This window comes from Catharus ustulatus, chromosome 12 (genome assembly GCF_009819885.2).
Source record: "Catharus ustulatus isolate bCatUst1 chromosome 12, bCatUst1.pri.v2, whole genome shotgun sequence".
In the NCBI taxonomy this organism is placed as follows: domain Eukaryota; kingdom Metazoa; phylum Chordata; class Aves; order Passeriformes; family Turdidae; genus Catharus; species Catharus ustulatus.
Window position 1 is genome coordinate 1592634 of NC_046232.1, and position 23343 is coordinate 1615976.

The window sequence follows — 23343 nt, forward strand, 5'->3', positions numbered from 1 at the left end:
GATAAAAATCTGCACTTTTGGTCGAAGGGACTATCCCTGCACTCCTCTGGCAGCTGGAGTTGATGAAAGTGCTGTGGCTTGTGTAATCAGCCTGATAGATGTGCTCCCTAAACTGCCTGGAAACTAATCCCCCACACAAGAAAACTTCAGCTTCATGCTTTTCATATTACTTCAGTTCAAGATTGTATACAAGAGGCAACTCTAATTTCCTACCAGGTCATTGCATTTTTATATTTTTTCTAAGTAATTTCTGATCATGGAGACACATTTAAAGAGATGCTCCTCCAGAATTATGGCAATTCTTGGGTAAAAACTTGAGTTGGGCATGATATAATAACACTCTCAATAAACTCTAACACTTATTCCATTGGAGTAATTTCCTATAAATTGCATGTCCATATTAGTATTCTAAGAAAATGAAGTTTATTGCTATGTGCCCTCCCTTAACAACTGCCAGCCAAATAAAAGGAGTGTTAGAACTACTGTCTTAAAATCTGCACATATTTGGGGGACAAAAATACCATCTAGTAAACAAAGACTGCTGAGGAAGGCTTGACAGTTGAAATTCTGTCCTTGGCAGAGGTGAGCAAAGGGCTGCTGAGGGATGCACTGGGTGTGACAAGGGGATGGTGGTGATGGAACAGACTAGGACAGAAAATGAGGAAGCACAAGGAAAGAGTATTGGAATCTCAGCTCTCTCCTCTACTCAGAGATGGTTAAAAAATATCAGCTTTTCAAGAATTTGTTTTCTGCCCCAAACTGAGAGGAGTAAAGACATTTTCTCAAGGAAATTAGATATTCTATAGCTTTTTTTTTTCAGTGTTGTGCTTGCACAAAATGATACCAGCACACAAAACAATCCAAAGTTAACAGGTTCAATGAAATGCATTTCAACTCCTTTGGAGGAAAAAAGGGAAAAACAGTGTAAAGTAGCTCAGGACAATTAATGGACTTCTGTGAATTGTTTTGGGCATAAAACTGACACTTTTCACTTAAAAACGTTTCTCCACCTTTTCCAAACATGACCAGACTTGTATTTCCACCATAAATCTAATCTTTCCACCCTGACACTGAAAATTTTCCACTGACCTCAAGTGCTTCCATTTTCCTCTAAGTCCCCAAAGGATAATCAGCAGCATAAAAGCTCCAGCTGAGCAGAGAGCAGCTCCATTACTGCAGAATGGATTGGAGAACTGATCCATAACTATGAAATATTTATCTGCATTTGGCATGTGGCTATCAAACACCATCAAGTTCATTAGGCAGTTTGCTCCAAGGTCACATTTCTTGCAAGAATTATTCTGAGATTTCACAAGAAGTTGGGGTATGTTTTTAATCACCACCTTATTTAGAATATAATCAATCTGTAGAAGAATTATTGGCTAATTGGCAGATCACATAACCAAAAAGTTCTGACAAAATGACCTCATTAATTCCTCCCTCCTAGCCACACAGAGTAAAAGTAACAAGAAAAAATGCTCACACTTTTAAACTGGTCACTTCAGCTTTGTTTTGGGGTTTTTTTCACCCTGACTAGAAAAATTGAAGTAATTTTCTTACACTGGCAACAGCTTGTCTCTTGAATCCACATTAATAGGTGGCTTTCATTTTTGAAGATCTGATTTGATTAGTGCTCTGAACAAAATCCAAAAACCAGCAGCTGGTCCCTAAAGAAACTTTCTTCTTTTGGACAGAGATCTTGTCTCTTTTTCCCCAAGCCTCTCACGAAAAGGATGCAGGCACTACCAGACATGGGATTCCAGACTGGTATTTATTGCTGTGGCTCTGAGCTTGGACTGAGTTATTAGAGATTCACTAAGTCCATCTCCCATCTTAGCTAAGCTGAACTTGTTGGAAAAAGACAATTTTGCACCTGGAGGCAGGTGCAAACTGAATTTCCCAATATATGCATAAAGGACAACCTATTTCTATTTATGTCTAAGAAGCAAGGAAGGGAAGAAAAAGAATAGCAAGTTACCAAAATACAACTGCTGCAATACATTATATAAACAAATATTTGCAATCCTAGCCAAATTTATCTGTTAATATGTGAATGTGTTTGACACATCAGAATGAAATCACTAAATAATCCTGCCAAAATGTTCTGGAGACAAAACTCCTCTTATGAGAACCTGGTGGTAAAGCAGACAGGCTTTTTATTCTGCTTTTCATTAATAATGCAAGACCAACCAATACTGCAACAAGCTACAGCCTCACTTATTACAATCAACCATTACCAAGGCTACAAAAATAATCAAAATCATCTGATGGACAATGCAGCCTGGGTGGAAGAGTGGTTTTCAAGACAGGGATTACAGCTTAACATATCTCACTCCTTTTTTTTTTTTTTTTGTGGACAGTAGAGGAGAACAAGAAGCAGCTTTCTAAGTTTCTAAAAATAAACAAATCTTTTATGTTGTGCTCCTAATTCAATGAAGATGAAACTCCTAAAATTTTGAGTTATTTTAAACTCCCAAAACCTGAACAAAAATGATTTTTCCAGAACTGCAGCACCACTTGCAATATCCTCAGAAGACAAATTCTGCTCATCTTCCAGCATTAAAAAGCAGATGTTCTTCTGTGCATTAACAACACTTGATTATAAAATAAATTTATCCTCTGTGCAAAGAGGAGTGAACATAATGGCTCCCTGAAGGCACAGTTTTGAGGTATGAGGGCTATTAGTTCAATTTCTTTTTCAAATGCTGCAGAGAAGGATGACAGAAAGAAAGCTTCCAGTTGTGATTCTCCCAATCCATCTGGTTGTAGACACCTTCACTCCAGATTTCCCTAAAAAACTCAATTACAGCACAACCCTGCCCTGTCCTCACAACAAACTGCAATCTGTGTGGTCTAGTCAGAGAATAGCTAAGGGAAAGCATTTTGGATTTCCAGTGATTATTTTTTTTTAAACCTGGGATAGCAAGAGAAGGTCATTTCATTTAAAGAACCCACAGGAATCTCATAACAGTTCAAATATTTTTATTTGTGTGCAAAGATAGACATCTGTGTGGGATGTGGAGGGGAAACTTTGGGTTTATATATTAGTTTATTTGGGCAGAGGACAATTGCTGGTTTCCTACCAGTGTTTTTGCTCAACTCTCTATAGTATTGATTACCTGTTAAAATATTTAACTTGTTTAGGAGTGGGAGAACCACTGGTACATTTAAATAGTGGTACAAAAGTACCACTGGTACATTTTAATAGCAGAGATAGAGTGAGGGAAATAAAAATGCAATCAAGCATGTAAGAGAAGAAGAAAAGCAGGCAGGATACAGGGCAGAGGAATGAGGAGAATGAAAGGTGATTGAGTAACAGCCCATGCAAAGAGGACCCTCTTGGAGAGATCTCATCTGGCTGCTAGAGATTTTTCTGCAAAGCACAGACAGCCTTCCCAACAGTCCACAGGACTGCAAACTCAAAGCATGCTGCCTCACAAAGCACAAGCCCTGCAAATAACTTTATTTTAAGCACATCCTATAGACTGTGTTTAGCCCATAAACATTTCATTGCATTTTTCAACAACCAGTTACTGGCTTTACCTCCAACTTTTGCAATGAAAGCATCAGAAATGATGAAGATTTTCCTTTGTGACAAACTCTGCTGTGAACGCTGTCACCTCCTCACCCAGCTCTCCCAAACATTGCTGCTGCTGTGCAGATCTGCTGCTCCACAGGCACCTCCCCTCTTCAGGTGCCAAGCCCACGAGGTTTCCATGGCCTGCTTTCCTATGGAGCTGTTTTCTGCACAAATGAGAGCAGCAGATATGTGCTAAGCAGATGGAATGCAATATGGCCAAGGGGCTGGAAACAAAGAAGTCTGACATAACTCGTTCCTGGTGATGCTCACATCCTTCTGCATGGCCACAGGCTGAACTCACTGGGCAGACAAACTCAGCTGAATAAGCACTTGCCTCATGCCCATTTTTTCTGGGGTCCATTCCTGGACACAGGTACATATGCTAACCAAGAGACAGCACAGGAGGTGCAAGTAGCTCTTTAAAATGGCCTGTGCAAAACATCTGCCAAAATACTGCCCTGGTCTGAGGGCTTGGGTAACCACTGAGGATTACACAGGGAGAGATCCCAGAGCCCTTCCCTTCTCTCCTGGCCCAGAGTTTCATTTCCTTCTCACATGCCTCAAGACAAACTCTTCTAGGGGTAAAAAACCAACATAAATATTTGAATAAAGTTATGGCTAAGCAGAATGAAGAATTTAATTAATCTCATTGGGTTAAATATAGAGATATTGCACAGGTCCCTCTCCCTTTCCATGTCCCTGGTGCCAGTGTGGCTCCCTCCTGTGTGCTGGTCCTGATGTTTAAGAGCCCCATCACTGAGCCAGTCTGAACTGCAGACCTAGTGCTAAAGCTCTCTTTTCTCCACTGGAGTAACTCTGCTGCTTTAACAAGTTCACTCGAGTTCAGTAGAGGGCCCACAGGTGCTGGTGGCTGGGGAAGAAGCAGAGGCAGCTGTGCAGAGATGGGAAGATAGGAGGAAGAACGAAGCCATTATTTTTGGATTAATTTAGGTGCTGTTTCATGCTACAGTTGAGAGAGGGAAAGGAAACAAGACCTATAAAGAGCAAAGTACTGCTGCAGGGTAATTAAGAGCTAGGAGTAAACATGCCAAATGGTGTTTGCCACACGACAACAAACAAATGTGAATCAGAATGTGAATCAGTAGCGGAGCAGAGGAGGGAATGTTTTCTCTGCTACTCAGGAAGCACTTCAATTGTTTGGGAAAGGTGTGAGTCATTAACTCGCCATGTACAAGTGAGACATCCAAAGCTATAAATACTTGACATGCTTCAAGGGCTCTTTGCAATGGAAGAATGGAAATCTATATGTACTTTTTCAAAATTACAGAAGTGTGAAGCCATGCATCATCTCACAGATTTTGATTTGCTGTGTTTAGGCTCTTCTGAATTGCATTATCCAAGCATGACGAGCTCTAGCCTTGGAAGGCTCTGCTTTCTTGCTTCTGAGCTCTGGGTAGCCAAACAGCTCCTTGGGATAAAAGATGAGGGATGCACAGGAACTGACAGAATGCTCTTTTAATGCAGCACTTTTCTATGTCTCAATTGGTAGCTGATCACAGCCATTTAGCAAAATTACCTTTCTGATAGCAACCAAGAATCTCATGGCAACAGTTACCTGCCATAAAAAAAACCCCTCCTCCTCCTCCTCTTGGATTTGGCATCTACTTGCAGGAGCTCAGCATGAAGGCACTGAGGAAGTTTTACTGCCATCTTGCAACACTGACTTTTATGGATTCTTCAGACTGTAACACACTGAAGCTCTCTCTTCTTAATCTATTTCTAACTCCTAACATAATTTATTACTTCTAGACACAGGTAAAAAGGCTGGTTGGACTCCAGCAAGATTTTCATTCCTGGGTGAAACCCACCACAGTGGGATTATCCAGCCATGGTGAAGGGCTTGGCTCCTGAGCTAGATTTAGCCAGTCTGGCAGCCTAATGGCAAATATTAGTGTAATAATCCAATTATAGATCCCATTCCTTCAGATATGCAGCTTTTACATCTTTCCCTGTGAACATCATCAAGTTCAGATGGTATTAAACGCCTACACAATCCTTCTAGAGAAAAATATGGTTTTTTTCTCTATAATGTGTTCTTCCATCTGATTCTTGCACCGCCTTTTACCTTAGATATGAGGGATTCCAAGGAATACTGATGGACTGTACATGATCACACCCCAGAAAGGAGCCATGGAATAGCCCAGGAATCCTGGCTAACCCAAGTTCAGGGAGTAAATGCATTGCTCCACTGTGACTGACAAACTCCTGGGAAAACAGATCACACAACAGGAAGAGGGTAAATCAGAGCTTAAGAGCTTGGACACACATGAGAGTCATTCATTTACCCTGATCCTAGATCTCAGAACAGAAACAAGAGGGACACCAAAAGAATGCTTGGCTTTATGTAGGCACATGGAAAGTATGATTTTGCAGTATCATAAGTATTTAATCACACTTTCATGCAACTAGTGATATCCTTTCTTAATTCAAATTCCTTTAAAAATTCCTATTTAAAAAAATATCTTTAAAATTATACTTCTATTTTCCTTAATTTAATAAAAAGTTATGAAAAAATATTTTTATGGAGAACTTCTTTTCTCCCAAACACATTTAAATTATTTTGTTCTAAAGAGAGACTGGTCAGGCATTCTTACAAGCCAACTGATCTGTAAAGCCTTTGCTGAAGAGCTTTCAGAATGTAGAAGTCTGACTGCCCAGCCTATGGCTGCATTTGAAATGCTACAGTCTGCATTTAACTGGTGCTTCATCACACCCAACTTCCTGAAGCTTGGGAAACCAGTATGGTATGAGGTGATTTCCCTTCCTTTGCTAGTAAGTTCCAAGTTTGATTAAACTCACTCAGTGCAGGCTTCCAGTTGTTGAACACTTGGTATTACAGTCTTTTTACAACGTGAGCAACTTTCTATACATTCAATAAAAACCTGCCATGTTTTAAAAACCTACAGGTCTGAAACAAGTATTCCCACTCACTGCTTCAGAGCAAGTAAATCAAGAAACAGGAGGTCATCATGAAAGGTTCTGCATGCCAGAGCTGCCCAGACTGCAATGTGATAACACAGCCCCTCACAAGTACAGCTGCATTATTCTGGTGATCCATTTGTGCAGAGCCACCAGGGCAATGCTGACAATTTAAGTAATAAAAGCCATCTAAAGGAAAATTAATTACCTTGTACTGTGGCACTGGTGCATCTCCTCTCCTCTGTGATGGCAGGAAGCAGAAACACTGCTCCTGCACTGAGACCTGCCACAGTTACCTGTGTCTGAAGGACACTGAGGCTTCAAGAGCTGCTGCTGTGAAGTCACGAGCTGCATCTGCAGCACAGGTCATGCACTGCTCTCTAACATGGCAGCAAGAAGAAAAACACCAGTTTGTCTCACTTTCAAGAAGTCTAAGGTAGCAGTAGGGCTTTTCAGCCTGGAATCACAAATCACTTAGCACTGTGCAATTTAAGAAGGATCTGGGGGATGCAGGTTTTCCACAGCAGGGCCCCAGCAGGCTGCAGAGCCAACCAGCAATCTGCCCTGATCTCCCTGAACACGCGTCCTTGGACGAAAATGCACAGAATGGAAAAAGCTAAATATGCAAAGAAAGAGACACACATGTATAAACACATCTGAGAGTGGCAGAGAAACCTCTCCTGAAAGTGTCATTCATATTGAAGTGATTCTTCCCAAAGGGCTGAAGGGATGAGGCCCAGAGGTCCCTTCAGGGGGTCACTCAGCAGAGTTCTGTCCCCAGAGGGACACAGCCAGCTGCTGCTCCCTCAGCCTGGCAACTTCTGTCTTACCACTGCATCCACATATTCTTTTCTCACATAACCAGACATCTGAAGAATGGAAAAAAACCCACCTCACTTGTGAGTGGGCTGAAGGTAGCAGTCAAGAAGTAAAAACTTGCTCTTGTCAGATGGAGTGATTTATCAAGCTGCTGTCTCCCAGCAAAGATATGGAAAATGCCTGTGCAAGCTCACTGCAGTGCAAAGGAAAACAACCTAGATTTAAGGTGTTTAAATCTAACAAATCTGCCTCAGTCTGTACCAAAATCAAGTAAAAGTATTGCAGCCCTGTCCTGCACCCTGTGGAGCAGCAGGGGCGGTGACCTGTACTGAGGGATGACTGACAGGTGAGGGACAATGGCCCCTTCATGGATCCCAACTTGACCTAGAAAGAATTTATCAGTCTGCATCAACAGAGTGTCGAACAGCAACATGGCTGGCAGGTCTAAGGACTCGATAAGTTTATGAATCAAAAATACAATTATCAATGTACAAAATATTCTGAAAAAACCTTCATTAACTAAATGTGATTTTTTGGTAAGTACATTGTCTCATTTTCAGAAACAGTAGTGGCAATGAGACACACAGTGGTCAGCAGAACTCATCCACAAAAAACATTTTGGGAACACATCAGTGTTCCAGGCTCCCAGGTCTGCCCTCTTCCATTTTCTCTTTGATGTCAGTAACTTATTCATCTTATTAGTTCAAGCTTTATCTTTTGATCCAACTTTTGCAACACATAATTTGGAAATGCGTTTCTTAGAGGGACAAGAGCTGTCAAATCAGATCAACCCCAACAAAGTGGTAACAGCTTAGGACAAGTCAGAGCCAAAGTTGGAATTTCAGAGCATACGTGCAAGTTATTATTTTCTAAAAACCACAGTGTTGACATTACAAGGGAAGAAAAGAGAGGAAAGATCCTATCTGCTGAGCCCTTGATCAAATTACTTCATAATTCACCCACTAACCCTATCCCCTGGTTCCCATAACAGACAGCAATCTGAGACAGAACAAGCCTGTGGATTTTAGAGCATTAAGGGAGAAAAGGGAACAAACTACAGTGCTGCAACTAAATCTCTAGAGGATGTAGAAGCAACTCAGAGGTATTTTACATAGCAGAATCATTTTATGGAATCTTGCAGATATGAAATATGGGGACAAATTGAAATTAGCTACAGTCCACGTGCAAGATATAAAAACTAGGAGCCCAGAACTACATGTCTGCAGTTTCTTTCAGCAAACTTTTCTCAAAGTAATTGTCAAAGATATTAGATTCCAGTATTTGGAAGATGGTATCTACTAGTACTTAATTCATCCTAGCCTCTTATCTTTGAAGCAATTCAGTTTCTGTCTCAGTGCCTAATTTTCATTTTACACATTCTATAATTTTGTTTGTCCTTTTGTCCTTTAAAGTTGACTTCTAAGGATTCCCATCATTAACACATCTACAAGGAACAAATAGCTTGCTCTCTGTGTTCCTTGGTTGAGATCTAATTATTAAAGTTATAATTATTCCTCCTTACAGATTTTAATAAGTCGGAACTTGCTTTAAATTGCTCTTTTACTGAAAGCTGTGGGCTTGGACATTTCTTTCTTTAGGAAGGGATGTGTGCTGTGCAGAGGTTTCAGATCCTTAACCTGTAAACTAGCTTGTGGCATGAGTTACTGTTCACTTTGCCTTCTGTCAAGTCCTGGTTATTTTCAATCAGATTTAATTTTCCTTTGCATATTTAAGAACTACTCCTCTCAGGCCAGAATTTGTATGCAATGTTTCTAGAATTGCTTACCAAGATTTTTAAACATTTTACCTTCTCTCCCTTTTCTTCAATATCTATTTTCTTAATGGGTAAAGCATGAACTTTATCTTCTTAGGATATGGACATGCTAGCACTTTTTAACATGCAAACCCAAGAGCTGGCAAGCTCTCTCTAGAATTAAAAAACCATGAAAAATAACTCACAACATTGAGCTATGCTTATTTCATGATATAGACTCTTTTCTATACAGGAGAATATAAATAGTGTCTACAGCTGTGCAATTTATCCTCAGCCATTAAATGTCTCCACAGTCTTACAATTCCTAAAAGTGTCTGCACTGCCTACAAATGAGCTGCATTAATATAAACAGCATGTGAATGTCCAGAGAGCCCATAAAACAAAAGCCCCTGGAACAGACCTTAGCTAAAAAGTGCCACTCAGATTTAAAAAATAAGAGCTTGTAACTATTTCACAGTTGATCAATTTGCCAAGAACCCTTTCCAATTTTTGATCCCACGATCTCGAATCCCTGGTTTAGATACCCAGAGGGAAAACAGGAGTTTGTTTGGAAAGTCTGGAGCCAACCTGCACTGTCCCAAGTGCTGGGTGCAGGCATTCTGCTCAGAACTGCCTGGTTTCACCAAAACCCAGCAGCCTCCAGAGGATGGAATAACCTGCAAAGAATGCACAGGAAACACAAACAAATGTGGCTTCACTGCCTCAGGTCCTACATAACCACGTTCACAGTAAGGATAGATGCTGTTATAAATCCAGCACTGCTCACTTACAGCACTTTGCAGAGGAATAAGTGAGACTAAAATAAGCTGTATACACTGGATCTTATCTCCATTTTAAGAATGAGCAAGTTTCTTAACCTCTTTGTCTCAGTTTCCAAGGCTACAAGTGAGGCATGACAAAGGCAGGAAGAAAACCCAGATATTTTTTGGCTCTGGTTTTTCTTTTTTTTATTCCTGTACAGTCATCTTATTTTCCTAAACTCTGGGATTTAGTTATTTAAGCACAGATATTATTCTATGTTCGGCCTGTTTTCTTGGTGATTCTAATCAGTTTTTCTCTATGCAAATCTGGCCAATTGTTTGGTGATTAAATCTGATCACTTCTTGCTTATATGCACATAGAAATAATCACGGAAACAACACCCCTACCAGCACTAGCAGAGGAAAGGACACATTCCTATAAAATACAGTTAAACCAAGCTATGTTTTAAAGGTATGCAAATGACGTGAGAGAAGACAGGAAACCACATGTAAAGTTTAAATCAAACCCATTGTTTTGCAAAATTTCTGGAAAAGCTTTGAAAAATGGCTTTTTCTACTTTTCTCTCGCAGAATTTCTTTGTTCACTCCAAAAGGAAAAACAAAGCAACAGGAAAATGAAGTGATGTTCCTCCTCTGGCAGAGAAGTAATGAAGTCTCCTCCCCCTTCCAAAGGGGATCACAGTTTGCCAGCTTTGGCAGCCACTGTGGTATTTAAAATAGAAATAAATCCCAAAATGTGATTTGGCAAAGACGCGCTGAAATATTCAGTAAGTCTGTTTTCCCTCTTTTCCACTTCCTTTCTGCCACTCTAATAATACTGAGAGATGCTTGCAGCACCTGGGGGCTGAGAGGCACCGGAGGCTGACACCACACAAAGAGCCCCATGAACTTTAGCACACATGGAACACAGGGACCAGCCAGCCCAGCTCTGTACCGAGGGCTCCTTGTATGGCCACAGCCCGAGAGCTGGGACACTTCCAACAGCTGCTCTTGTTCTTACACACAGCTCCAGAGCCTGAGCTCCCTGGGAGGCACCCCGGGCCTCCCCAGACCTGAAAGCATCAGCTCCTCTGGCAAAGGCAACAAAACCAAATTTTGCCACAGGTTCCAGCAATTTTTCAGCACACACAGACAGAACCATGCTTTTCATAACACTTTTGTTTTCAATTACACTGAGGTGAATCCTACAAGCCAGAACACACAGAATTTTATTGATATGCTGTGTTGAAAGAGAGAATAAAGAAAATACAAGTGCAAAAGATGAAAGATGAATGAAGGATGTGAATTCATCTTCTTAGGGATATCTGAATCCACTGCCAGAGTGAAGCACACTAGCTGGAGTCAGAATGCAAGGACCTTCAGTCAAACAATTGCTTTGGAAAAAAATTACTTAATATGAAACACCACTTGGCACTGGGTGAGACAACAAGCCTCTTGTCACAGATGCTTGAGGCACCAACAGAAAGCATGTTTGTTTAAGGGAGGTACTGAGCTCCAGGTGGAGGAACCATGGCGGCTCAGCTTTAAAGAACTGTCTTCAAGAGGAGCAGACTGGGTGGCATCTATAACCTCTGCTTCACTGGGCTTTGAAACTACTGACTTCTGACTAGGAAGTGCTGTATATAAATTAATCCACCTTATTCATTCACAGAATAAGAGCTGTTAAGTATCTGAACCCACAAAATGTTAGCTTTGACATGCAAGCAGACAGCCAGCTGACTCATTCATACCACAGTTTCAATTTGAAAGGTGGGCAAAATGTCTCAAATATATTTATGCAATAGCAACACATCACCAAAGTAATTCTGTTCAGGATCTTGTGACACACCTCCAGAAAATGTCAGGGCCAAACATCCTCTCTCATTCCAAGGGTAAACAAACCTTCCAAGCATCAACATTTTGTCCTCAGTATGTTTCAAGTTTTAGAATTCTTATAATCACGTCCCAAAGCCTGAGTCATTTCTACTTTGCCATCAATGAAACTGTTCAAAGGCAGCAGCAGGAAGACTCAGAGATTGATTTCACAGATCATTGGTCCAGGCAGGGTTTGTAAACTGCTGACCCCAACCATGGAGAATTGCTAGATCGAAGGGAGACTTCCAGATTAAAACTGATTTGAAACCTGAGGTTAGCCTGTCAGTTTTTCCTGAAAAAAACTTTTAACGGAGTTCATTCTAAATGAGTCATATTAGCCCACACAAGCAAATCAGCACATTGTTCTGATTTCCCCTCCCTAAAATGCATCGTGTCCTCAGTACAATGCTACTGCACAAATAACTCAGGACTTGCCAAGAGCTACCACCAAGCTTTAATTACAGCAGTCCTAGTTTGTATATTCTAGAATCAAACAAGAACTAAATCAGCCTGCTAAAAAACAGCCAGTACTTCAAAATCTCCAATGAAGATCAAGAAATAAATGCCTGCAATAAAGCATTAGCCAGCTCAGAGCTTCATTTTCTTGCTTGAAGATAACACTGCGGCACACACATGAAAACTGCTGTGCACAAGAAATTATAGAAAGCACCAATTAATTGCAACTAAGTATTTTAATGCAGACCATTGCTATTAAATGTTTCAGACAACAGTATTTGCACTTGGCCTTTTCGGTTGCTCTTTCCAATTGATTCAGCTCCGCAAGTGAGAATGTTTGCATTGTCAAAGTTTTTGTCACTGCCAGCAGTTTGTTGAGAACACTATGCCCCATTTCAGATTTCAGTATATTTCACAGAAGAGTTAAAAAATGGAGGGTGCATGTCATTCTGCCAATCATTGTCATCTTACTAAGCTTTTGTCATGGCCTGACAATACAAAAGACTTGAATGTATTTTACTGTTTTGCAAGCAGACTGCTTTCTCTCGTCATAAATGATGGAAAATATGATCCTGAGGTCAATGAGGAAAACTGTAAAAAATGAGGTTTCCTGAATTACAAGTATTTATTCAGTCTCTGGCTTGGAGTTTCAAGGCAGGATCTTCCATCCTCTAAAAATAGCAAAAATCTCTTTAATACAAAATTTCAATTTTTAGATGGGAGAAGAGCACCTAGATTAAATAATCTGCAAACTGAGTAAGAAACCAAGCATCAACCCAGTTCAAGTTTTCCCCATTGCTGAACAATACAGAAATTAATTCCAAAGATGACTCCTAAATCACATACTAAGTATTTGGCCATAAGCAAAGCAAATACTCATCAGCAGGTTGGACTGCAAGCTTCTGATATGCAAGGCAGCTCTTGCAGTTCCCAGAGAGAAATATTTAACTGGTAAAATGTGTGCTTGCTCTGAACTGACTGTAACACATGACCTGGCATGTGCTTTGACAGCAAGTTATTCAAGAAAGATGACAATACAACAGAGCTACAAAAACAAAATACAGCAGTGCCAGGATAAGCCTTTGGAAATACAATTTGTGATGTAAAGCATAAATCTTGAACATTCTAACTAAAGACTTGAAGCTTTTAGAAGCAGCAGCCTCACTGCTGAGGTTAGGAGACATTCCCATACTCTATTATGGCAACTAAATAAATATTTACCATGGCTCTTCTCAAAAGGCTGGGTTAGCAAAGTGAGTAAGACCATGAGAGTGTTCTGGGCCCTCTTTTAAACACTAGAATAATTGACTTCAGGCAAGCCAAGCTTTTAGTTCTTGTTTGTAAAATCTGTAAATTATGGAGTTCTGGGTTTTGATAGGATTGACTTAAAAAGCCATTTCACTCTGCTGCCTCTGCTTCCAACACACAGGCAGCTGGGATGCTGATGAAAAGTATCCTCTAGCAGCACTTCAAAGGAAAAAATACTTCAGCAAACCAAAGTCCCAGCAAATTTCTGGAAAGATGAGCACTTCAGTGACACTCTCCAGACGATAAAATGTTTTTATATCAACCTCACCTTCTTACTATACTATTCTGAAGATAAAAATGGACTCTTCCCAAAACACGAATAGAGCAGAAGATTGAACACTACATCCTAAAGCAGCATTAATAGTCACTTCAAACAAATGCATATTTAAGATATACATATCCATATCCACATCCAGATAAATCTGAGCAAAGACACACACCATTCTCAGGATGAAAAAAGGTCTCCTCTTTGAAAGTTTATACAACATATTTTTCCCCAATAACACTAAGAAGTTGATTTGGAGATATAAATATTTTTAAGCTGAAGATTCCAGAGCAACATAATGATCACATTTGTCCAGATCTTCATGGTCAAAGACATTTACAGAAAGTCCTCTTGAACTATTGACAGAAATTTTATAGCTTAACTTTCACAAATACTAAAATGGATCAGTCAGTAACTGTTTCCCATGAGACTATAAATTTATTTACACACGTAAGATATGAAATCACAGAAGTTGGTGCATGGAAACGCCAGAACTGACTGGTCTGCAGAACCAAACAACAAAATAAGGCACAGGACCTAAAATTCTTTCTTCAATTCAGGCACTTCTTTTCTCCACCCAAAAGACATACTCTCTTTTCTAAGTGACTGCCTTTTTGTCAGATTCCAAAGCAGGTCCTTCAGCCCCAAGTTTGCTTTGTCCACCAGCCTCTAATTATGAGGTGAAAGAAGAAATAAAGTAGAGAAAATGAGTAATTTGAATACAAGTTCCAAAACCTAACAGCTTCCACAGTTTGTGCCAATGTTTCTTCAGAAAGTCATCATTTTATACAGAGCAAATTCTATGATTTTGAATTCTGTAAGATTAAAGAAAACATTTTCTACTCAAAACACTGCAGTGTTAAGGCTCTCAAAGTAACAGATCTAGAATAAAGGGAAAATTGTCCATTTTTACCTGGCTACAAGCACCAAATACTTTATGAATGCAAAACAAAAACTTGTGGTCATGCTCAGAACTTAAAAATCTTAAATGTTATGTAATAAAAAGTACAAAGCCTCAAGAGAGTTGCTCATCTGAAAAATATGAAAAAACCCTTTCAAAACAACATATTTCTTCCAACACATCTTGGAGAGGCAGGAGAGACCACGTTCCCAGTATCTGCACGATGTGTACAGCTTTGAGCTGTGCTCTGGCTGTCACTTCTCAGAACTTTCTAGCAGATTAGGGGAAGATCTTTTACCCTGCATCATCCAGTGAACATTTGTAGGTCTTTTGTAGGTCACATTTACCTTGCTTGCAGAGCAGTTATTCCAAGAAGTCGTGGAAAAATAGTGATGGAGAAGAAATGGTGATCCATGTGGCAAAATCAATTTAACATAAGTGGTTGAAATCTGTGGATTTTAAAATACCCTAGGTTACAGACATTTGTAAACTGGCAAGCGAAAGCCAAAAATAATTATTAAAAAAACTAACAAAACAACCCAGCTCTTGCCTCACATTCACAGTAGGAAAGAAACAGTTTTTAAATTATAACTGTTCAAATCTCCTTTGAAACACCAGCTTGCATGGACAAGCATGTCACTCATTACCAGCAAGAGAAACCCAAGAAGCCACATCCATCTGCTGCAGAGAGACTGAGGATGGGACTTGCACACCTCCAGTGTTATCATTCTTGGAAAAGTAGAGCTTACCTTAGTTTAGAAACTGATACTGATTTTCAATTATTTTACTTGTTCAGTAATTTTTTATCCACAGTTCAGGTATTTACATCCAACACAATCACTGCAGCTATGAACTGAGTATTGGTTGTTTATTTTTTCAATATATTTTCAAACTTCTATTGTGATTACTTGATTGAAAATGTACACCAACTCTTTCAGTCAGCAGAACACAAAAAATTCAATGTGTTATCCATGCAATACAGTTTTGACTATTGACTGAACTTACCACCCCCTCAGCAAGCTGAGCTTGTTGCTGAAGGCAACAATATTCATTATATGGACTCCTATTTCCTCCTGTGTTCTACAGAACTCATTCTGGTTGGGTGGTTAAATAGTTTTTAATGAAAGCACCCCAAGTTAGTTTTCTGTTTAGACAGACCAATATTTAATATGCAAAGAACTGCAGAAACTGAACTCCAGGGGGAAAACCCAATTATGTAACATTTGATGCATTAAATCTAATTCCCACTTATTTAAATGCTATTGCCTTGGTCTATCACCTGTTTACTGTTATTTTCCTAAGAGTTATTATTGTATGCATGAACCTTGCAGCAGCCCCAGCAGTTGTGCAGGAATATTTTAGAAAACACCATTATTCCACAGCATTTCCACCATCCCCTTGGGGGGACTGAGCACAGCTCCCTGATAACCTGTGCTGGTTATCTTTTCCACCATGTTTCTGTACAACACTGCTTCTCACTCTGCAGCTTTGGCTTCAAAAGCTCTGTCTGTTGCTATCTCCATCGTTCAGGAACAGCACTGTTGATTTACACTGATAAACAAAGATAATGTACAACCATAAGCGATGAAGCTAATTTGCAAAGGACACAGCAGGAAAAAAGCCTGCAATGTTATCACTCATGTACTGCAGAGAAAAATTACAGCCTTGTGGAAAAAAAAAAGACTAGGGGTGAGAACTGGGCACCTTTTTAATGCAGCACTTCTTGCTGTTTCCAACATGATGCAGTCCAGTATGATTTGCAGTTGTGTACGTCAAGAATGTATTTACTGAACCCCCCTGTGATGCTGATGGCAACACCCATCAGAAAGGAAGCTGATTCAGCTTCTCTCTGAAAGCAACAAACACTTCCCACACTCCAACAAGCAGAACAACAGAATTATGCAGAACACGGGAGAACTCACCACTAAAGCTCCAGTGAGGTTGAGGAATCTCCATCTAAACCAGTCTGCAATCTCACTTTATGCTGTCAGGAGGTTTTCCATGGCAGCTGTAGCTAACAGTGTCTATCAGCTGCTGGAAACAGGTACTTGGTGTGCAAGAGTCCAACACTCCTGATGCACCTGAACAATCCCGCTACAAGAATACCTTTGGAAGAGATTTGCTGCTGCTCTGGGAAGATACGTGGGTTAATCTGCAAGGAAGTACAACCCAGCAGCCAACAGGTTCTTGGAGCAAGATGTCAATAAGGAAACAGCACAGCTCCGGGGTTAATGAAACACAGGGCAAGCTCTGAGCTCTGCTTCTGCTGGCATTTTCTCTCCCAGGGATGCTGCTGCCTTTGCTGCACACGAAACACTTACCAGGCAAAATCCAGAGGCACAGAGAGCTTTGCCCGGACACGCCTTCGCTTTCTGCGCTTCCCCAGCAATCTTCTCTAGCCAAAAACACTGTCCTTAAACCTGGCTGTCTCTGAATAACACTTTCAATTTTTTGTTGTTACTATTGAAAGGTATGTTACTGACAGCTTCATTAACAGCAGAGCAGGTTTGAGATTTGTTGCTAATAATCTGATATCCCAAATGAAAACAAGTAAAAAAGTCACAGTATGAAAATAGAATTTTGCATCTCTAAAGCTCTAAAATAGTCAGCATTTTTGCGTTGGATGTGTGTTTAACACCAAGTTCAGTGAATTCTTCCACTGACTACAACATACCACAAGCTGTTGCACAATCCCAGCATGTGTAAATGATCACACTGGCAGCTTTCATGTGCCCCCCACTCTCTACATCTTTACTAGGAGCTGTCTCCCTGCTGCTACAAACTGAGAATGTCTACAGTTTACAGAACAAAAGTCATTAAATAAACTATCTCCTCCAAAGATCATTCCAAATGGCAGGAGTCACACTCCTTAACCATATAGTTACAGACTTAAAAGTCTCAGACTGGGGAATATTGTGCAACCTGTTTTTAAGGAAAACTACCCAGTCCTGATGAGGAAGGTCCAGAAGGACAATTAGCAAGGTTTAAAGCAAATGGAAAAACAATTACACAATATGACTTACTTCCCCGTGGAAAACTCCTGGACCAATATTTATTCTCTCTGAGCTTGTATATATTTGCATTAAACTTCAAACTTTATTAAGGCAATACTGATGTAATTCTGAGACTTTACAGAGGGGATCAGTGATTTTAGAGGATGCCAAACAGGCTAAAAGGGCACTCTGCAGAAGACTATTTGGGGCTAAAACAAGGTAGAGAGAAAGGCAGAACTGAGGGGGAAAAGAAGGTGCTAAAAGACTTAACAGTTACCCAAAGACACTGAAATTGGAAGTGTCTCTATCACCTTCAGCCACACGTGCTTCTGAATTTCCTGGCCAATTTGGGGGAAGATGACGTACTTTTAAAACTATTCTTCCTTCTTCTTGCTGCACCACAAAAGCCCTCAGAAAGGACACCAACAAGTATAAAAGCAGAACAATGAGACTCACTGAGAGGCAATTTGGCAGCTGAGACAACAATAAGAGCATCTGTGATGTGCACAGAGACTTTATGCTAAGAGGGAATATACATTAAGTCAGTGTGGAAGGATGTCTATATCTGTTCATGTTTACAGTGTAAGATTTAAATGTCTTTTAAATGTGTTTGAAGGCTTTTCTGACAGTAAGACCCTTGGAGTTGGAAGACTGGATGTAAATATATACATGCAGAATTTACATCTCCTGTATTCCAGACTGTCTTCCTCCTCTGGGGAGCTCTGTAGAGAGGCCTGTGTAAATACAGGCATGCATCCAAGAGGCAACATTTTAGGATTTGAGATCAATTCTACAAAAACATGGAAGGTCAAACTGTGAACACTAAACAGCTTCCTACAGAACCTCTAGCCAACAATACAATAACCCAAATCTGCCTGAACACCAGTAATGTTGCTCTGGCAAATTCTCTGCTAGTAGCAGTATTTTCTGAAATAGCACTAACTTTATCAAGTCAGTGATCTTAGTTTTTAGCACCACACTGAACTGGCATCTCAGACAAGATGTTACTAAAACAAGTATTGCTAGAAGCCTACAATGTTTAGCCTGGCATGATTTTTATCCGTTTGTTTACTGCGATTTCAAAAACTTTGCTAAAAATGTCTCCTGCAGTCAACAGTGACTGCATTAAGACAGTTGAGCATTTTTCAGCATTTATGCTTAAGCACATATAAGACTTTTTAATTAAAATGTTACTCTTAAGGAAAATGTGGGATAAAGTCTACAGATTGAAAGATTTTAAAATGCTTTTCCCAGGTAATATTTATATTTTTTGCACTTCATGTGGTTAAAATACTTTTTCCCCCCATTTCCCCAGAATCAATGACCTAAAAAAGGAAATCAATTACAGACTGATTACAAAACACTTCTCTAAGTGGTATGGTTTAAAACTGGGTTTGTCCTCAACCTGCACAGCAATATGTGATTATTAGGAGGAGATAAATGATGAACGAGGATCCCAGGGGTTCTGAAATCCTGTTGATTGTGTTGCCATCTGAATGGACAAACCCAAAAACATTTGTGGTAAAACCATTTTGTTAACTTGGTGAGTTAACATGGTAACTTTTGTAATAGCTGATGGGGTCCCAAAAGAAATTGAATTCAAAGGAGGTGATCCCAGAGTTACACCCACTGTGTAGTTCTTCTCTATACACATTTTGCACTTATCAGGCAATCTCAAATCAACTCAGTCCACTTAAAGAGATGTGGGGAAAGAAATTGCTTGAGTCACTCAGCTACTTATCTATCTCTAGCAAAAGGAAAACTGCAAATTTCTTACACAGTTGATAATTTCTGCTTATGATTTGGAAAACACAGAGTCCACAGCGCTAAACCACAATTTATGGAAATTGCAGTTCAAATATTGGACAACTAGTTAGAATTGTTACCAAGTAAAACCAAGTCATTCATCCTTGTCACTGCTGTCGCAGAAATTCCAAAGCTGTCACAACCTCCTCAGTGTACACTGCTGACTTGCTCCACTTTACCCTGCTTTAAAACAGGGAAAGTCAACTAGAAACTCTTACTCCAGTCTGCAGCCTGTATTTTTCCACTCTAGATTTAAAACTATATGGTAATGGAAATTGTGCATTATTGTGCTGATCCATGTGAAACAATGGAAGTATTCCAGCCTTAGGCCAAAGTAAATCCCAGTGCAGCTCCTGATCCTTACACAGGGCTGTGTGTGGGAGCACAGAAAGGTGGGGATGCTGGCAATGCCACCAAAGGCTCTGCAGGAAGGTCCCTGTCACAAGTAATGCACTCACAGAACGTGCTCCATCCATCCCTCCAGGTATCAGCATGGAGAATCCAAAGCCTCCATCTCCTCCAAAATCCACGGTACTTAACATACATAGAGAGTGGAATTTCCCTCGCTGGTGTTTTTTGGCTGCCACTAACAGCCAGTAAATTCTACATATGGCTGCAAATAACTTGACATTCTCTCTCTGAACTTTGCTTCAACGACTAAGCCAAAACATGTTCTACAGATTCTTATTTTTGTACTCAAAGTAGGTTAAAAACATCTGGAGGTGTTAACAGCAGAAAGATAAAGTTACATTTTTAGTTTCCCTGTCAGGTGTTTCCTTTCACACCGAGGTACTCCACAACCTTGTCCGCGCTCTCCAGCACCATCTCCTCGTCACAGCCGGGGAATTTGCATTTCAATGGGCTGGCCGTACCCGATTGTCAGCTCTGACACACCGCCTGCCCGGGAGGGAGCTGCTGGGCAGGATTCCGGGCCAGGATTCATTCCTCGGAAGCTGCAACAGCACAGGAAGTGGGAGCAGCATGGAGCTGCCAGGGGACAGCGCTCACCTCACCTGGCAGGGACAGGGACAGCGCTCACCTCACCTGGGAGGGACAGGGACAGCCCCCACCTCACCTGGCAGGGACAGGGACAGCCCCCACCTCACCTGGCAGGGACAGGGACAGCCCCCACCTCACCTGGGAGGGACAGGGACAGCCCCCACCTCACCTGGCAATCCCAGGGGGATCTTTGGGGCTCCACAAGAGAAGCTCCAACAGCCTCACACACCACAAAAAACAAACAAACAAACAAAAAAAAAAAACCCAAAAAGAGAACGGACTGTTAACACGACCTGAAACTCGATCTCATCAGAAAGCAAACAGAACAAGAAGGAAAGCTGCACATCCCCTCCGAGAAAGGGGCAAAGGGATGGGAGAGTGTGATCCTAAAGCGGGATGAGGGGCAGCCGGAGGGAAAAGGGAGCCTAAGAGCAAAGACTAAACAGGAAAAGGGAAAAGGAAAGGAGAGACATAGGAGTGTAAATGCAGAAACAGGGTAAGGAGAAAAAGTTACAACTTCTTAACTTAGTGTAAGCTTTTCACATATTTATTTTTCCTAGCAGATACACAAGGTTAACAGTAATTGTCAGTGTCTGTGACCCTAATCAATAGATTACAATAATTATTCTAATATTTTACTATTCTGTTTAGGGAAAAAAAATTAAAAATCACTGTTTAGGAGTCATTTAGCCAAGTAGCATCCCCCTTTATTTTTCTTTAAATGACTGATTCCAACCAATTCCTTTACATGGAAAATAAACTGGAAAGAATACATATGTTAGTAAACGTGCCTGGAAATGGATTTTCTAAAGAGTTGAAAAGTCAGAAACACAAATTACCAAGAATTGAAATGGTATTTTGTCTCTTTGCTCTCTCTTTCAACAAAACCACCATAAGACTTGGAGATACATAGGAAATGCTGTTCCTTCAAGCCAACTGTATGCTCTAAAGTAGAAGGAAATGCAAACATTGCATCCATTGTGAACTGCAGCTGGGTGAAAGCCCCTGCAGCCAGGCCAGGCAGCAGAGTCTGCTGGCTCCTTGTTCTGCAGCTGGAACCTCCTGTGAGGCTCAGGAATCACATCCTACCTGCCACTGCTGTTCAGGTGAGGAATGTGTAGTTGGGCCAAAGAGATCTGTCCAAAAAGGTAATTTAGGAAGTCTGTGAATTAAGTTATCTACATGGGATATCCTAGCAATAAGGCAAAGTCATCAAGAAATGAATACATAAGATTAATCATGGAAAGTTACTCATGGAAAGACTGGTAATTCCTTCTTGCATAGTTCTGTATTTTAGAGAACAAAACGAAGTTTTCCTGAAAACACACTGAGCAGTAATTCTGCCAGGAAGATGCTTCTTCTGGATAAAGCATCTTACTTACTTTACAGACACAGCCTTTTAAGCCAGTATGAAACTAGATTAAGAGCTCTAACAAGTCCAAGCAACCAAATAAAATCTCCACAAGGACTTGCTGCTCCTGCTACACCCCTGGATTCAGACTGTCTAGAGGGGGTTGTAAGTCAAACAAAAGTCACGCAGAAGGAAGTACATCCAGTTTATCACTAAGGTAGTTGTTCAGCTGGCAACTTTAAACAAGTTAAAGTAAACTTTCTAACTATAGAACCTAATTATTGGCATTCCATAAAGCCTTGGTTCCTAAAACAACTGCGTGTTCTTGCCTTCCCGCTCATATATCTCCGTATATTATTTTTTCTGTAAATATCCGGGAATAAAGTGTTTTAGCAGACATCAGACAGCCTTTAAGCCACAGCGAGTAAGAGGAAAAACTTTGGAGGCACTTACGAAGAGATTAAAGAAGAATGAGCTCTACAAAAGTAAACGGCAAAACTCTAAAGCAAACAGAAAGTATGCTCCCTGAGAAAGAACCCCTGCTAAATTCGAGGTCGGAGATCCACTAGACGACGTTCCCCTTGTCTCACCTCGGAGCAGCCTGGCCATCCTGCATCAGGTATCAGCCGCTCCAGGAGTAACAGAGCGCTGCAAAGTGTTCGCGGCGTTTCACTTGCTGTCCCAGCCAAATCCCGGCTCTCTCAGCCCAGCCTCAACTTCACCCGCAATAAAAACTGCCCACCAGTCCGACCCACCTACAAGTCCGAAACAACCTTCGACAGAAAGGACCGAGAGGACTGAATGCAGCTCCACACGTACACGCTAACACGCAAAGCCTTCCAAGTCAGTAATTCGCAATAATAACAGGGCAGGGGCAGAGCCCCGGCAGGAGCGGCATCCACCTGGCACCCAGCGCGCTTTATCCCGGCAAATTCCTCGAAGGTGTCAGCGCGGCGGCGGGCGCTGCCCGGCACGGCGCGGGGCCGCGCCGCACGCTCCCGGCCGCGCCGCGGGCTCGGGCAGCGCCCGGGGCTGCCGGGAGCCCCCGGGGCCACGCGCCGCCACCGGGGGCCAGGGCGCCGCACGGCCCCGCGGGGGCCCCGGCGCGGCTGCCGGCGCCAGACGGGCTCTGCGGGCGCCGCTCCGACCGGGACCGCGGCGGGGCGAGGGGAGCTGGGGGGACCTGAGGGGAGCGAGTGACGGGCAGGCGGCGGCTGCGCCCCACCGGCTCCCCACAGCCCTGCCCGTGCCCCCGCCCGCGGCCCCGCTGAGGAGAGCTGACCGCCGCCGCACCCCCTGGCCTCCCCTCACGGCGTAAGGGGCCGGCACCCCCTCCCGCCGCTCACCTGGCAGGGGCTCCCCAGCCCCGCGGCGCCTCCCGCCCAGCAGGCTCCGTGCGGGTTCGGGCTCCCGTTCCCGCCGGGCCCCGCCGAGGACGCGGCTCCCGGGACGGGGCTACGACCGCCGCGCCCGCGCGCAACAACCAACTCCGCGCGCCGCCCCCCCGCGCGCGCACGGCGGCGGGAGCTCCGCCCC

General features: G+C 41.9%; 1 protein-coding gene across 6 annotated transcripts in view; it reads right to left on the bottom strand.

Annotated features, from left to right (window-relative positions):
• The window catches only part of PEAK1 (pseudopodium enriched atypical kinase 1), a 108301-nt gene extending 85050 nt beyond the window's left edge, over nucleotides 1-23251 (bottom strand). Inside the window, exons 1-2 of one of the 6 annotated variants that reach the window (XM_033070392.2) lie at nucleotides 16581-16864; nucleotides 15006-15107 (exon numbers count right to left, since the gene is read on the bottom strand). The gene's annotated coding sequence lies outside the window, so the exon portion shown is untranslated. Of the gene's footprint in view, nucleotides 1-6728; nucleotides 6750-15005; nucleotides 15108-16580; nucleotides 16865-22397; nucleotides 22486-23153 lie in introns of those variants that run through there. The other 5 variants (XM_033070391.1, XM_033070400.1, XM_033070396.2 and 2 more) reach the window with 5 other exon arrangements.
• Between the last annotated feature and the right edge of the window lie 92 nt (nucleotides 23252-23343).